Source organism: Leptodactylus fuscus, chromosome 1, assembly GCF_031893055.1.
Source record: "Leptodactylus fuscus isolate aLepFus1 chromosome 1, aLepFus1.hap2, whole genome shotgun sequence".
Classification (NCBI taxonomy): Eukaryota; Metazoa; Chordata; class Amphibia; order Anura; family Leptodactylidae; genus Leptodactylus; species Leptodactylus fuscus.
In genome coordinates this window covers 296,919,510-296,934,082 of record NC_134265.1, presented here as the reverse complement: position 1 = coordinate 296,934,082, position 14,573 = coordinate 296,919,510, and the positions used below count along the sequence as shown (strand labels likewise).

Sequence of the window (14,573 nt, the reverse complement as noted above, 5' to 3'; positions counted from 1 at the left end):
AGGGCTTTTTCTTTGGGTCAAGTACTATCGTTTAATGGTAGTATTTTGGGCTACACATTTCTCGCGATCTCAGTGTCCTAAGGTTGGGGGTATAGCTCAGTGGGAGAGCATTTGACTGCAGATCAAGAGGTCCTTGGTTCAAATCCGAGTGCCCCCTTGTGCAAGTTTGGGTTGAAGATTTAAAAATGTCTTTTGGTTTTAACCTTCTAATGATATCATGAAAATGCTAAATGACATGATACTTCTCTAGGCATGGTCGCACTTGCCATCCTTTGGCGATTTTTTAGAATTAACCGTTAGGAGCCCATGGCAAATATTTTGGAAATCATGATTCTATCATGTCAATAAAGGAGAATTTTTTCATCTATGAAGTTCATTTGAAGATTAGAAAAGTGAAAAAGAGATTTGTCAATATAAGTCTCTTCGGGACATTTCAAGTGCTTGTAATAATGCAGTAAAGTTGAAGACACATGAAATGGAGTCTGTCATGAAAGCCAGCAGATCAGCTTAGTCCGGCAGATAGAAGGGTTAGGGTGTCTCCCTAGCCCAGGGTGTCTCCGTTGCCCAGATATCTCCGCTTTTGACAATATGCAAGTGAGCTCTTCGGATCGACCAGGGCATTCCGGTTGCTCCAAAGAGGTACATCTCCCACCGTAACGTGCTGCCCTTCGTCCCTCCCTCTTTCCCTCTGTATACCCAATTTCGACTGGCCCTGAGTTCTGTTGTACTCGCGCCTTTTCAAATTCTCGCTGGGAGACATATCTTGAATTTTTCTTTTTCATCACATACCAAAATTTATAGCACTTCCATTTCCCCATCCATGTAAATAGACGAGGGCTTTTTCTTTGGGTCAAGTACTATCGTTAAATGGTAGTATTTTCGGGTACACATTTCTCGCGATCTCAGTGTCCTAAGGTTGGGGGTATAGCTCAGTGGGAGAGCATTTGACTGCAGTTCAAGAGGTCCTTGGTTCAAATCCGAGTGCCCCCTTGTTCGAGCTTCACTTGAAGCTTTTAAAAACCGTTGTGTCGATGGTTTAACGACTACGAATAGATGATGCTATTATGTAAAAATGAATTAACTCGACTGCAACAGTGGGAACACATTTGTCATATGTAAAATTCTAGAGAAGTTAAAGGGAGTCTGACAGCAGAAAGTTTGTTATTAACCTAATCCCAGTATAGTGTAGTAATTCTTGTGCACTTTCCAAATATGCCTCTGCTATGCAGCTGTGCAGGCCAAGGTTCAAGTCATTGTATCATTTCATTCACATGCAATTTGTTGTGGATTGGGGGTATAGCTCAGCGGTAGAGCATTTGACTGCAGATCAAGAGGTCCTCGGTTCAAATCCGGGTGCCCCCTTGTGCTAGTTTCTCTTGTCGGTTTGATAAACCTTTGTGTGGGTAGTTTAAGGATTGCGAATAGACAAAGGTGTTATGTAAAAATGAATTAGCACGACTGCAGCAGTGAGAACAGGTATCCTGTTTATAAAGTGCTAGAGAGGTTAAATTGAGCCTATTAGCAGAAGATTTATCATAAACCTACTTACAGTATAGTGTAGTGGTGCTCGTGCACTTTCCACTTATGTCTCTGCTATGCAGCTTCGCAGACCAGTTTTCAAGGACATGTATGATTTTCTGCAGATAAAAATGAGACGAAAGTGCTTTGCCTGGGAATCTAATGCTGAGACCAAAGCCCAGTCAAGCCAAGAGCCGCCCCCAATGCACTTTTCCCCTCGCTTTCATATGAATAAAACTGCCACTTACTTGAAAATGGGGCTCCAAAGCTGAAGAACAGAGGCATATTTGGAAACTGAAGAAGCCCCACAGCAAGGTACTTTCATTATATTTATAGCAAATTTGCTGCTGAGAAACGCCCTTTATGTGTCAGCAAGCAGGCAGACTGGCTATAAAGCTCTGCTGGTGTACTTGGGGGGTATAGCTCAGTGGTAGAGCATTTGACTGCAGATCAAGAGGTCCTCAGTTCAAATCCGAGTGCCCCCTTGTGCAAGTTTGGGTTGAAGATTTAAAAATGTCTTTTGGTTTTAACCTGCTAATGATATCATGAAAATGCTAAATGACATGATACTTCTCTAGGCATGGTCGCACTTGCCATCCTTTGGCGATTTTTTAGAATTAACCGTTAGGAGCCCATGGCAAATATTTTGGAAATCATGATTCTATCATGTCAATAAAGGAGAATTTTTTCATCTATGAAGTTCATTTGAAGATTAGAAAAGTGAAAAAGAGATTTGTCAATATAAGTCTCTTCGGGACATTTCAAGTGCTTGTAATAATGCAGTAAAGTTGAAGACACATGAAATGGAGTCTGTCATGAAAGCCAGCAGATCAGCTTAGTCCGGCAGATAGAAGGGTTAGGGTGTCTCCCTAGCCCAGGGTGTCTCCGTTGCCCAGATATCTCCGCTTTTGACAATATGCAAGTGAGCTCTTCGGATCGACCAGGGCATTCCGGTTGCTCCAAAGAGGTACATCTCCCACCGTAACGTGCTGCCCTTCGTCCCTCCCTCTTTCCCTCTGTATACCCAATTTCGACTGGCCCTGAGTTCTGTTGTACTCACGCCTTTTCAAATTCTCGCTGGGAGACATTTCTTGAATTTTTCTCTTTCATCACATACCAAAATTTATAGCACTTCCATTTCCCCATCCATGTAAATAGACGAGGGCTTTTTCTTTGGGTCAAGTACTATCGTTTAATGGTAGTATTTTGGGCTACACATTTCTCGCGATCTCAGTGTCCTAAGGTTCGAGGTATAGCTCAGTGGGAGAGCATTTGACTGCAGATCAAGAGGTCCTTGGTTCAAATCCAAGTGCCCCCTTGTTCGAGCTTCACTTGAAGCTTTTAAAAACCGTTGTGTCGATGGTTTAACGACTACGAATAGATGATGCTATTATGTAAAAATGAATTAACTCGACTGCAACAGTGGGAACACATTTGTCATATGTAAAATTCTAGAGAAGTTAAAGGGAGTCTGACAGCAGAAAGTTTGTTATTAACCTAATCCCAGTATAGTGTAGTAATTCTTGTGCACTTTCCAAATATGCCTCTGCTATGCAGCTGTGCAGGCCAAGGTTCAAGTCATTGTATCATTTCATTCACATGCAATTTGTTGTGGATTGGGGGTATAGCTCAGCGGTAGAGCCTTTGACTGCAGATCAAGAGGTCCTCGGTTCAAATCCGAGTGCCCCCTTGTGCTAATTTCTCTTGACGGTTTGATAAACCTTTGTGTGGGTAGTTTAAGGATTGCGAATAGACAAAGGTGTTATGTAAAAATGAATTAGCACGACTGCAGCAGTGAGAACAGGTATCCTGTTTATAAAGTGCTAGAGAGGGTAAATTGAGCCTATTAGCAGAAGATTTATCATAAACCTACTTACAGTATAGTGTAGTGGTGCTCGTGCACTTTCCACTTATGTCTCTGCTATGCAGCTTCGCAGACCAGTTTTCAAGGACATGTATGATTTTCTGCAGATAAAAATGAGACGAAAGTGCTTTGCCTGGGAATCTAATGCTGAGACCAAAGCCCAGTCAAGCCAAGAGCCGCCCCCAATGCACTTTTCCCCTCGCTTTCATATGAATAAAACTGCCACTTACTTGAAAATGGGGCTCCAAAGCTGAAGAACAGAGGCATATTTGGAAACTGAAGAAGCCCCACAGCAAGGTACTTTCATTATATTTATAGCAAATTTGCTGCTGAGAAACGCCCTTTATGTGTCAGCAAGCAGGCAGACTGGCTAGAAAGCTCTGCTGGTGTACTTGGGGGGTATAGCTCAGTGGTAGAGCATTTGACTGCAGATCAAGAGGTCCTCGGTTCAAATCCGAGTGCCCCCTTGTGCAAGTTTGGGTTGAAGATTTAAAAATGTCTTTTGGTTTTAACCTGCTAATGATATCATGAAAATGCTAAATGACATGATACTTCTCTAGGCATGGTCGCACTTGCCATCCTTTGGCGATTTTTTAGAATTAACCGTTAGGAGCCCATGGCAAATATTTTGGAAATCATGATTCTATCATGTCAATAAAGGAGAATTTTTTCATCTATGAAGTTCATTTGAAGATTAGAAAAGTGAAAAAGAGATTTGTCAATATAAGTCTCTTCGGGACATTTCAAGTGCTTGTAATAATGCAGTAAAGTTGAAGACACATGAAATGGAGTCTGTCATGAAAGCCAGCAGATCAGCTTAGTCCGGCAGATAGAAGGGTTAGGGTGTCTCCCTAGCCCAGGGTGTCTCCGTTGCCCAGATATCTCCGCTTTTGACAATATGCAAGTGAGCTCTTCGGATCGACCAGGGCATTCCGGTTGCTCCAAAGAGGTACATCTCCCACCGTAACGTGCTGCCCTTCGTCCCTCCCTCTTTCCCTCTGTATACCCAATTTCGACTGGCCCTGAGTTCTGTTGTACTCTCGCCTTTTCAAATTCTCGCTGGGAGACATATCTTGAATTTTTCTTTTTCATCACATACCAAAATTTATAGCACTTCCATTTCCCCATCCATGTAAATAGACGAGGGCTTTTTCTTTGGGTCAAGTACTATCGTTAAATGGTAGTATTTTGGGGTACACATTTCTCGCGATCTCTGTGTCCTAAGGTTGGGGGTATAGCTCAGTGGGAGAGCATTTGACTGCAGATCAAGAGGTCCATGGTTCAAATCCGAGTGCCCCCTTGTTCGAGCTTCACTTGAAGCTTTTAAAAACCGTTGTGTCGATGGTTTAACGACTACGAATAGATGATGCTATTATGTAAAAATGAATTAACTCGACTGCAACAGTGGGAACACATTTGTCATATGTAAAATTCTAGAGAAGTTAAAGGGAGTCTGACAGCAGAAAGTTTGTTATTAACCTAATCCCAGTATAGTGTAGTAATTCTTGTGCACTTTCCAAATATGCCTCTGCTATGCAGCTGTGCAGGCCAAGGTTCAAGTCATTGTATCATTTCATTCACATGCAATTTGCTGTGGATTGGGGGTATAGCTCAGCGGTAGAGCATTTGACTGCAGATCAAGAGGTCCTCGGTTCAAATCCGAGTGCCCCCTTGTGCTAGTTTATCTTGTCGGTTTGATAAACCTTTGTGTGGGTAGTTTAAGGATTGCGAATAGACAAAGGTGTTATGTAAAAATGAATTAGCACGACTGCAGCAGTGAGAACAGGTATCCTGTTTATAAAGTGCTAGAGAGGTTAAATTGAGCCTATTAGCAGAAGATTTATCATAAACCTACTTACAGTATAGTGTAGTGGTGCTCGTGCACTTTCCACTTATGTCTCTGCTATGCAGCTTCGCAGACCAGTTTTCAAGGACATGTATGATTTTCTGCAGATAAAAATGAGACGAAAGTGCTTTGCCTGGGAATCTAATGCTGAGACCAAAGCCCAGTCAAGCCAAGAGCCGCCCCCAATGCACTTTTCCCCTCGCTTTCATATGAATAAAGCTGCCACTTACTTGAAAATGGGGCTCCAAAGCTGAAGAACAGAGGCATATTTGGAAACTGAAGAAGCCCCACAGCAAGGTACTTTCATTATATTTATAGCAAATTTGCTGCTGAGAAACGCCCTTTATGTGTCAGCAAGCAGGCAGACTGGCTAGAAAGCTCTGCTGGTGTACTTGGGGGGTATAGCTCAGTGGTAGAGCATTTGACTGCAGATCAAGCGGTCCTCGGCTCAAATCCGAGTGCCCCCTTGTGCAAGTTTGGGTTGAAGATTTAAAAATGTCTTTTGGTTTTAACCTGCTAATGATATCATGAAAATGCTAAATGACATGATACTTCTCTAGGCATGGTCGCACTTGCCATCCTTTGGCGATTTTTTAGAATTAACCGTTAGGAGCCCATGGCAAATATTTTGGAAATCATGATTCTATCATGTCAATAAAGGAGAATTTTTTCATCTATGAAGTTCATTTGAAGATTAGAAAAGTGAAAAAGAGATTTGTCAATATAAGTCTCTTCGGGACATTTCAAGTGCTTGTAATAATGCAGTAAAGTTGAAGACACATGAAATGGAGTCTGTCATGAAAGCCAGCAGATCAGCTTAGTCCGGCAGATAGAAGGGTTAGGGTGTCTCCCTAGCCCAGGGTGTCTCCGTTGCAAAGATATCTCCGCTTTTGACAATATGCAAGTGAGCACTTCGGATCGACCAGGGCATTCTGGTTGCTCCAAAGAGGTACATCTCCCACCGTAACGTGCTGCCCTTCGTCCCTCCCTCTTTCCCTCTGTATACCCAATTTCGACTGGCCCTGAGATCTGTTGTACTCGCGCCTTTTCAAATACTCGCTGGGAGACATTTCTTGAATTTTTCTCTTTCATCACATACCAAAATTTATAGCACTTCCATTTCCCCATCCATGTAAATAGACGAGGGCTTTTTCTTTGGGTCAAGTACTATCGTTTAATGGTAGTATTTTGGGCTACACATTTCTCGCGATCTCAGTGTCCTAAGGTTGGGGGTATAGATCAGTGGGAGAGCATTTGACTGCAGATCAAGAGGTCCTTGGTTCAAATCCGAGTGCCCCCTTGTTCGAGCTTCACTTGAAGCTTTTAAAAACCGTTGTGTCGATGGTTTAACGACTACGAATAGATGATGCTATTATGTAAAAATGAATTAACTCGACTGCAACAGTGGGAACACATTTGTCATGTGTAAAATTCTAGAGAAGTTAAAGGGAGTCTGACAGCAGAAAGTTTGTTATTAACCTAATCCCAGTATAGTGTAGTAATTCTTGTGCACTTTCCAAATATGCCTCTGCTATGCAGCTGTGCAGGCCAAGGTTCAAGTCATTGTATCATTTCATTCACATGCAATTTGTTGTGGATTTGGGGTATAGCTCAGCGGTAGAGCATTAGACTGCAGATCAAGAGGTCCTCGGTTCAAATCCGAGTGCCCCCTTGTGCTAGTTTCTCTTGTCGGTTTGATAAACCTTTGTGTGGGTAGTTTAAGGATTGCGAATAGACAAAGGTGTTATGTAAAAATGAATTAGCACGACTGCAGCAGTGAGAACAGGTATCCTGTTTATAAAGTGCTAGAGAGGTTAAATTGAGCCTATTAGCAGAAGATTTATCATAAACCTACTTACAGTATAGTGTAGTGGTGCTCGTGCACTTTCCACTTATGTCTCTGCTATGCAGCTTCGCAGACCAGTTTTCAAGGACATGTATGATTTTCTGCAGATAAAAATGAGACGAAAGTGCTTTGCCTGGGAATTTAATGCTGAGACCAAAGCCCAGTCAAGCCAAGAGCCGCCCCAATGCACTTTTCCCCTCGCTTTCATATGAATAAAACTGCCACTTACTTGAAAATGGGGCTCCAAAGCTGAAGAACAGAGGCATATTTGGAAACTGAAGAAGCCCCACAGCAAGGTACTTTCATTATATTTATAGCAAATTTGCTGCTGAGAAACGCCCTTTATGTGTCAGCAAGCAGGCAGACTGGCTATAAAGCTCTGCTGGTGTACTTGGGGGGTATAGCTCAGTGGTAGAGCATTTGACTGCAGATCAAGAGGTCCTCGGTTCAAATCCGAGTGCCCCCTTGTGCAAGTTTGGGTTGAAGATTTAAAAATGTCTTTTGGTTTTAACCTGCTAATGATATCATGAAAATGCTAAATGACATGATACTTCTCTAGGCATGGTCGCACTTGCCATCCTTTGGCGATTTTTTAGAATTAACCGTTAGGAGCCCATGGCAAATATTTTGGAAATCATGATTCTATCATGTCAATAAAGGAGAATTTTTTCATCTATGAAGTTCATTTGAAGATTAGAAAAGTGAAAAAGAGATTTGTCAATATAAGTCTCTTCGGGACATTTCAAGTGCTTGTAATAATGCAGTAAAGTTGAAGACACATGAAATGGAGTCTGTCATGAAAGCCAGCAGATCAGCTTAGTCCGGCAGATAGAAGGGTTAGGGTGTCTCCCTAGCCCAGGGTGTCTCCGTTGCCCAGATATCTCCGCTTTTGACAATATGCAAGTGAGCTCTTCGGATCGACCAGGGCATTCCGGTTGCTCCAAAGAGGTACATCTCCCACCGTAACGTGCTGCCCTTCGTCCCTCCCTCTTTCCCTCTGTATACCCAATTTCGACTGGCCCTGAGTTCTGTTGTACTCGCGCCTTTTCAAATTCTCGCTGGGAGACATATCTTGAATTTTTCTTTTTCATCACATACCAAAATTTATAGCACTTCCATTTCCCCATCCATGTAAATAGACGAGGGCTTTTTCTTTGGGTCAAGTACTATCGTTAAATGGTAGTATTTTGGGGTACACATTTCTCGCGATCTCTGTGTCCTAAGGTTGGGGGTATAGCTCAGTGGGAGAGCATTTGACTGCAGATCAAGAGGTCCTTGGTTCAGATCCGAGTGCCCCCTTGTTCGAGCTTCACTTGAAGCTTTTAAAAACCGTTGTGTCGATGGTTTAACGACTACGAATAGATGATGCTATTATGTAAAAATTAATTAACTCGACTGCAACAGTGGGAACACATTTGTCATATGTAAAATTCTAGAGAAGTTAAAGGGAGTCTGACAGCAGAAAGTTTGTTATTAACCTAATCCCAGTATAGTGTAGTAATTCTTGTGCACTTTCCAAATATGCCTCTGCTATGCAGCTGTGCAGGCCAAGGTTCAAGTCATTGTATCATTTCATTCACATGCAATTTGTTGTGGATTGGGGGTATAGCTCAGCGGTAGTGCATTTGACTGCAGATCAAGAGGTCCTCGGTTCAAATCCGAGTGCCCCCTTGTGCTAATTTCTCTTGACGGTTTGATAAACCTTTGTGTGGGTAGTTTAAGGATTGCGAATAGACAAAGGTGTTATGTAAAAATGAATTAGCACGACTGCAGCAGTGAGAACAGATATCCTGTTTATAAAGTGCTAGAGAGGTTAAATTGAGCCTATTAGCAGAAGATTTATCATAAACCTACTTACAGTATAGTGTAGTGGTGCTCGTGCACTTTCCACTTATGTCTCTGCTATGCAGCTTCGCAGACCAGTTTTCAAGGACATGTATGATTTTCTGCAGATAAAAATGAGACGAAAGTGCTTTGCCTGGGAATCTAATGCTGAGACCAAAGCCCAGTCAAGCCAAGAGCCGCCCCCAATGCACTTTTCCCCTCGCTTTCATATGAATAAAACTGCCACTTACTTGAAAATGGGGCTCCAAAGCTGAAGAACAGAGGCATATTTGGAAACTGAAGAAGCCCCACAGCAAGGTACTTTCATTATATTTATAGCAAATTTGCTGCTGAGAAACGCCCTTTATGTGTCAGCAAGCAGGCAGACTGGCTATAAAGCTCTGCTGGTGTACTTGGGGGGTATAGCTCAGTGGTAGAGCATTTGACTGCAGATCAAGAGGTCCTCGGTTCAAATCCGAGTGCCCCCTTGTGCAAGTTTGGGTTGAAGATTTAAAAATGTCTTTTGGTTTTAACCTGCTAATGATATCATGAAAATGCTAAATGACATGATACTTCTCTAGGCATGGTCGCACTTGCCATCCTTTGGCGATTTTTTAGAATTAACCGTTAGGAGCCCATGGCAAATATTTTGGAAATCATGATTCTATCATGTCAATAAAGGAGAATTTTTTCATCTATGAAGTTCATTTGAAGATTAGAAAAGTGAAAAAGAGATTTGTCAATATAAGTCTCTTCGGGACATTTCAAGTGCTTGTAATAATGCAGTAAAGTTGAAGACACATGAAATGGAGTCTGTCATGAAAGCCAGCAGATCAGCTTAGTCCGGCAGATAGAAGGGTTAGGGTGTCTCCCTAGCCCAGGGTGTCTCCGTTGCCCAGATATCTCCGCTTTTGACAATATGCAAGTGAGCTCTTCGGATCGACCAGGGCATTCCGGTTGCTCCAAAGAGGTACATCTCCCACCGTAACGTGCTGCCCTTCGTCCCTCCCTCTTTCCCTCTGTATACCCAATTTCGACTGGCCCTGAGTTCTGTTGTACTCGCGCCTTTTCAAATTCTCGCTGGGAGACATATCTTGAATTTTTCTTTTTCATCACATACCAAAATTTATAGCACTTCCATTTCCCCATCCATGTAAATAGACGAGGGCTTTTTCTTTGGGTCAAGTACTATCGTTAAATGGTAGTATTTTGGGGTACACATTTCTCGCGATCTCTGTGTCCCAAGGTTGGGGGTATAGCTCAGTGGGAGAGCATTTGACTGCAGATCAAGAGGTCCTTGGTTCAAATCCGAGTGCCCCCTTGTTCGAGCTTCACTTGAAGCTTTTAAAAACCGTTGTGTCGATGGTTTAACGACTAGGAATAGATGATGCTATTATGTAAAAATGAATTAACTCGACTGCAACAGTGGGAACACATTTGTCATATGTAAAATTCTAGAGAAGTTAAAGGGAGTCTGACAGCAGAAAGTTTGTTATTAACCTAATCCCAGTATAGTGTAGTAATTCTTGTGCACTTTCCAAATATGCCTCTGCTATGCAGCTGTGCAGGCCAAGGTTCAAGTCATTGTATCATTTCATTCACATGCAATTTGCTGTGGATTGGGGGTATAGCTCAGCGGTAGTGCATTTGACTACAGATCAAGAGGTCCTCGGTTCAAATCCGAGTGCCCCCTTGTGCTAGTTTCTCTTGTCGGTTTGATAAACCTTTGTGTGGGTAGTTTAAGGATTGCGAATAGACAAAGGTGTTATGTAAAAATGAATTAGCACGACTGCAGCAGTGAGAACAGGTATCCTGTTTATAAAGTGCTAGAGAGGTTAAATTGAGCCTATTAGCAGAAGATTTATCATAAACCTACTTACAGTATAGTGTAGTGGTGCTCGTGCACTTTCCACTTATGTCTCTGCTATGCAGCTTCGCAGACCAGTTTTCAAGGACATGTATGATTTTCTGCAGATAAAAATGAGACGAAAGTGCTTTGCCTGGGAATCTAATGCTGAGACCAAAGCCCAGTCAAGCCAAGAGCCGCCCCCAATGCACTTTTCCCCTCGCTTTCATATGAATAAAACTGCCACTTACTTGAAAATGGGGCTCCAAAGCTGAAGAACAGAGGCATATTTGGAAACTGAAGAAGCCCCACAGCAAGGTACTTTCATTATATTTATAGCAAATTTGCTGCTGAGAAACGCCCTTTATGTGTCAGCAAGCAGGCAGACTGGCTATAAAGCTCTGCTGGTGTACTTGGGGGTATAGCTCAGTGGTAGAGCATTTGACTGCAGATCAAGCGGTCCTCGGCTCAAATCCGAGTGCCCCCTTGTGCAAGTTTGGGTTGAAGATTTAAAAATGTCTTTTGGTTTTAACCTGCTAATGATATCATGAAAATGCTAAATGACATGATACTTCTCTAGGCATGGTCGCACTTGCCATCCTTTGGCGATTTTTTAGAATTAACCGTTAGGAGCCCATGGCAAATATTTTGGAAATCATGATTCTATCATGTCAATAAAGGAGAATTTTTTCATCTATGAAGTTCATTTGAAGATTAGAAAAGTGAAAAAGAGATTTGTCAATATAAGTCTCTTCGGGACATTTCAAGTGCTTGTAATAATGCAGTAAAGTTGAAGACACATGAAATGGAGTCTGTCATGAAAGCCAGCAGATCAGCTTAGTCCGGCAGATAGAAGGGTTAGGGTGTCTCCCTAGCCCAGGGTGTCTCCGTTGCCCAGATATCTCCGCTTTTGACAATATGCAAGTGAGCTCTTCGGATCGACCAGGGCATTCCGGTTGCTCCAAAGAGGTACATCTCCCACCGTAACGTGCTGCCCTTCGTCCCTCCCTCTTTCCCTCTGTATACCCAATTTCGACTGGCCCTGAGTTCTGTTGTACTCGCGCCTTTTCAAATTCTCGCTGGGAGACATATCTTGAATTTTTCTCTTTCATCACATACCAAAATTTATAGCACTTCCATTTCCCCATCCATGTAAATAGACGAGGGCTTTTTCTTTGGGTCAAGTACTATCGTTTAATGGTAGTATTTTGGGCTACACATTTCTCGCGATCTCAGTGTCCTAAGGTTGGGGGTATAGCTCAGTGGGAGAGCATTTGACTGCAGATCAAGAGGTCCTTGGTTCAAATCCGAGTGCCCCCTTGTTCGAGCTTCACTTGAAGCTTTTAAAAACCGTTGTGTCGATGGTTTAACGACTACGAATAGATGATGCTATTATGTAAAAATGAATTAACTCGACTGCAACAGTGGGAACACATTTGTCATATGTAAAATTCTAGAGAAGTTAAAGGGAGTCTGACAGCAGAAAGTTTGTTATTAACCTAATCCCAGTATAGTGTAGTAATTCTTGTGCACTTTCCAAATATGCCTCTGCTATGCAGCTGTGCAGGCCAAGGTTCAAGTCATTGTATCATTTCATTCACATGCAATTTGTTGTGGTTTGGGGGTATAGCTCAGCGGTAGAGCCTTTGACTGCAGATCAAGAGGTCCTCGGTTCAAATCTGAGTGCCCCCTTGTGCTAATTTCTGTTGACTGTTTGATAAACCTTTGTGTGGGTAGTTTAAGGATTGCGAATAGACAAAGGTGTTATGTAAAAATGAATTAGCACGACTGCAGCAGTGAGAACAGGTATCCTGTTTATTAAGTGCTAGAGAGGTTAAATTGAGCCTATTAGCAGAAGATTTATCATAAACCTACTTACAGTATAGTGTAGTGGTGCTCGTGCACTTTCCACTTATGTCTCTGCTATGCAGCTTCGCAGACCAGTTTTCAAGGACATGTATGATTTTCTGCAGATAAAAATGAGACGAAAGTGCTTTGCCTGGAAATCTAATGCTGAGACCAAAGCCCAGTCAAGCCAAGAGCCGCCCCCAATGCACTTTTCCCCTCGCTTTCATATGAATAAAACTGCCACTTACTTGAAAATGGGGCTCCAAAGCTGAAGAACAGAGGCATATTTGGAAACTGAAGAAGCCCCACAGCAAGGTACTTTCATTATATTTATAGCAAATTTGCTGCTGAGAAACGCCCTTTATGTGTCAGCAAGCAGGCAGACTGGCTAGAAAGCTCTGCTGGTGTACTTGGGGGGTATAGCTCAGTGGTAGAGCATTTGACTGCAGATCAAGAGGTCCTCGGTTAAAATCCGAGTGCCCCCTTGTGCAAGTTTGGGTTGAAGATTTAAAAATGTCTTTTGGTTTTAACCTGCTAATGATATCATGAAAATGCTAAATGACATGATACTTCTCTAGGCATGGTCGCACTTGCCATCCTTTGGCGATTTTTTAGAATTAACCGTTAGGAGCCCATGGCAAATATTTTGGAAATCATGATTCTATCATGTCAATAAAGGAGAATTTTTTCATCTATGAAGTTCATTTGAAGATTAGAAAAGTGAAAAAGAGATTTGTCAATATAAGTCTCTTCGGGACATTTCAAGTGCTTGTAATAATGCAGTAAAGTTGAAGACACATGAAATGGAGTCTGTCATGAAAGCCAGCAGATCAGCTTAGTCCGGCAGATAGAAGGGTTAGGGTGTCTCCCTAGCCCAGGGTGTCTCCGTTGCAAAGATATCTCCGCTTTTGACAATATGCAAGTGAGCACTTCGGATCGACCAGGGCATTCCGGTTGCTCCAAAGAGGTACATCTCCCACCGTAACGTGCTGCCCTTCGTCCCTCCCTCTTTCCCTCTGTATACCCAATTTCGACTGGCCCTGAGATCTGTTGTACTCGCGCCTTTTCAAATACTCGCTGGGAGACATTTCTTGAATTTTTCTCTTTCATCACATACCAAAATTTATAGCACTTCCATTTCCCCATCCATGTAAATAGACAAGGGCTTTTTCTTTGGGTCAAGTACTATCGTTTAATGGTAGTATTTTGGGCTACACATTTCTCGCGATCTCAGTGTCCTAAGGTTGGGGGTATACCTCAGTGGGAGAGCATTTGACTGCAGATCAAGAGGTCCTGGGTTCAAATCCGAGTGCCCCCTTGTTCGAGCTTCACTTGAAGCTTTTAAAAACCGTTGTGTCGATGGTTTAACGACTACGAATAGATGATGCTATTATGTAAAAATGAATTAACTCGACTGCAACAGTGGGAACACATTTGTCATGTGTAAAATTCTAGAGAAGTTAAAGGGAGTCTGACAGCAGAAAGTTTGTTATTAACCTAATCCCAGTATAGTGTAGTAATTCTTGTGCACTTTCCAAATATGCCTCTGCTATGCAGCTGTGCAGGCCAAGGTTCAAGTCATTGTATCATTTCATTCACATGCAATTTGTTGTGGATTGGGGGTATAGCTCAGCGGTAGAGCATTTGACTGCAGATCAAGAGGTCCTCGGTTCAAATCCGAGTGCCCCCTTGTGCTAGTTTCTCTTGTCGGTTTGATAAACCTTTGTGTGGGTAGTTTAAGGATTGCGAATAGACAAAGGTGTTATGTAAAAATGAATTAGCACGACTGCAGCAGTGAGAACAGGTATCCTGTTTATAAAGTGCTAGAGAGGTTAAATTGAGCCTATTAGCAGAAGATTTATCATAAACCTACTTATAGTGTAGTGGTGCTCGTGCACTTTCCACTTATGTCTCTGCTATGCAGCTTCGCAGACCAGTTTTCAAGGACATGTATGATTTTCTGCAGATAAAAATGAGACGA

The 14,573-nt window shown here is 42.4% G+C and overlaps 23 non-coding genes across 23 annotated transcripts; all 23 read left to right on the top strand.

Moving 5' to 3' along the window:
- Positions 1-85: 85 nt before the first annotated feature.
- On the top strand, positions 86-157 carry TRNAC-GCA (transfer RNA cysteine (anticodon GCA)). Its single transcript has one exon. It is a non-coding gene; the product is annotated as a tRNA-Cys (tRNA).
- Positions 158-918: 761 nt separating this feature from the next.
- Positions 919-990, top strand: TRNAC-GCA (transfer RNA cysteine (anticodon GCA)). Its single transcript has one exon. It is a non-coding gene; the product is annotated as a tRNA-Cys (tRNA).
- Positions 991-1,290: 300 nt separating this feature from the next.
- Positions 1,291-1,362, top strand: TRNAC-GCA (transfer RNA cysteine (anticodon GCA)). Its single transcript has one exon. It is a non-coding gene; the product is annotated as a tRNA-Cys (tRNA).
- Positions 1,363-1,931: 569 nt separating this feature from the next.
- TRNAC-GCA (transfer RNA cysteine (anticodon GCA)) lies at positions 1,932-2,003 on the top strand. Its single transcript has one exon. It is a non-coding gene; the product is annotated as a tRNA-Cys (tRNA).
- Positions 2,004-2,764: 761 nt separating this feature from the next.
- Positions 2,765-2,836, top strand: TRNAC-GCA (transfer RNA cysteine (anticodon GCA)). The gene has a single exon. It is a non-coding gene; the product is annotated as a tRNA-Cys (tRNA).
- A 300-nt stretch (positions 2,837-3,136) lies between these two features.
- Positions 3,137-3,208, top strand: TRNAC-GCA (transfer RNA cysteine (anticodon GCA)). The gene has a single exon. It is a non-coding gene; the product is annotated as a tRNA-Cys (tRNA).
- Positions 3,209-3,777: 569 nt separating this feature from the next.
- On the top strand, positions 3,778-3,849 carry TRNAC-GCA (transfer RNA cysteine (anticodon GCA)). The gene has a single exon. It is a non-coding gene; the product is annotated as a tRNA-Cys (tRNA).
- Positions 3,850-4,610: 761 nt separating this feature from the next.
- On the top strand, positions 4,611-4,682 carry TRNAC-GCA (transfer RNA cysteine (anticodon GCA)). Its single transcript has one exon. It is a non-coding gene; the product is annotated as a tRNA-Cys (tRNA).
- Positions 4,683-4,982: 300 nt separating this feature from the next.
- TRNAC-GCA (transfer RNA cysteine (anticodon GCA)) lies at positions 4,983-5,054 on the top strand. Its single transcript has one exon. It is a non-coding gene; the product is annotated as a tRNA-Cys (tRNA).
- A 569-nt stretch (positions 5,055-5,623) lies between these two features.
- Positions 5,624-5,695, top strand: TRNAC-GCA (transfer RNA cysteine (anticodon GCA)). The gene has a single exon. It is a non-coding gene; the product is annotated as a tRNA-Cys (tRNA).
- A 761-nt stretch (positions 5,696-6,456) lies between these two features.
- TRNAC-GCA (transfer RNA cysteine (anticodon GCA)) lies at positions 6,457-6,528 on the top strand. Its single transcript has one exon. It is a non-coding gene; the product is annotated as a tRNA-Cys (tRNA).
- A 300-nt stretch (positions 6,529-6,828) lies between these two features.
- On the top strand, positions 6,829-6,900 carry TRNAC-GCA (transfer RNA cysteine (anticodon GCA)). The gene has a single exon. It is a non-coding gene; the product is annotated as a tRNA-Cys (tRNA).
- A 568-nt stretch (positions 6,901-7,468) lies between these two features.
- TRNAC-GCA (transfer RNA cysteine (anticodon GCA)) lies at positions 7,469-7,540 on the top strand. The gene has a single exon. It is a non-coding gene; the product is annotated as a tRNA-Cys (tRNA).
- A 761-nt stretch (positions 7,541-8,301) lies between these two features.
- Positions 8,302-8,373, top strand: TRNAC-GCA (transfer RNA cysteine (anticodon GCA)). Its single transcript has one exon. It is a non-coding gene; the product is annotated as a tRNA-Cys (tRNA).
- A 300-nt stretch (positions 8,374-8,673) lies between these two features.
- Positions 8,674-8,745, top strand: TRNAC-GCA (transfer RNA cysteine (anticodon GCA)). Its single transcript has one exon. It is a non-coding gene; the product is annotated as a tRNA-Cys (tRNA).
- Positions 8,746-9,314: 569 nt separating this feature from the next.
- TRNAC-GCA (transfer RNA cysteine (anticodon GCA)) lies at positions 9,315-9,386 on the top strand. The gene has a single exon. It is a non-coding gene; the product is annotated as a tRNA-Cys (tRNA).
- A 761-nt stretch (positions 9,387-10,147) lies between these two features.
- On the top strand, positions 10,148-10,219 carry TRNAC-GCA (transfer RNA cysteine (anticodon GCA)). Its single transcript has one exon. It is a non-coding gene; the product is annotated as a tRNA-Cys (tRNA).
- Positions 10,220-10,519: 300 nt separating this feature from the next.
- Positions 10,520-10,591, top strand: TRNAC-ACA (transfer RNA cysteine (anticodon ACA)). Its single transcript has one exon. It is a non-coding gene; the product is annotated as a tRNA-Cys (tRNA).
- A 568-nt stretch (positions 10,592-11,159) lies between these two features.
- TRNAC-GCA (transfer RNA cysteine (anticodon GCA)) lies at positions 11,160-11,231 on the top strand. The gene has a single exon. It is a non-coding gene; the product is annotated as a tRNA-Cys (tRNA).
- A 761-nt stretch (positions 11,232-11,992) lies between these two features.
- On the top strand, positions 11,993-12,064 carry TRNAC-GCA (transfer RNA cysteine (anticodon GCA)). The gene has a single exon. It is a non-coding gene; the product is annotated as a tRNA-Cys (tRNA).
- Positions 12,065-12,364: 300 nt separating this feature from the next.
- Positions 12,365-12,436, top strand: TRNAC-GCA (transfer RNA cysteine (anticodon GCA)). The gene has a single exon. It is a non-coding gene; the product is annotated as a tRNA-Cys (tRNA).
- A 569-nt stretch (positions 12,437-13,005) lies between these two features.
- Positions 13,006-13,077, top strand: TRNAC-GCA (transfer RNA cysteine (anticodon GCA)). Its single transcript has one exon. It is a non-coding gene; the product is annotated as a tRNA-Cys (tRNA).
- Positions 13,078-14,210: 1,133 nt separating this feature from the next.
- Positions 14,211-14,282, top strand: TRNAC-GCA (transfer RNA cysteine (anticodon GCA)). Its single transcript has one exon. It is a non-coding gene; the product is annotated as a tRNA-Cys (tRNA).
- The last annotated feature ends 291 nt before the right edge of the window (positions 14,283-14,573 follow it).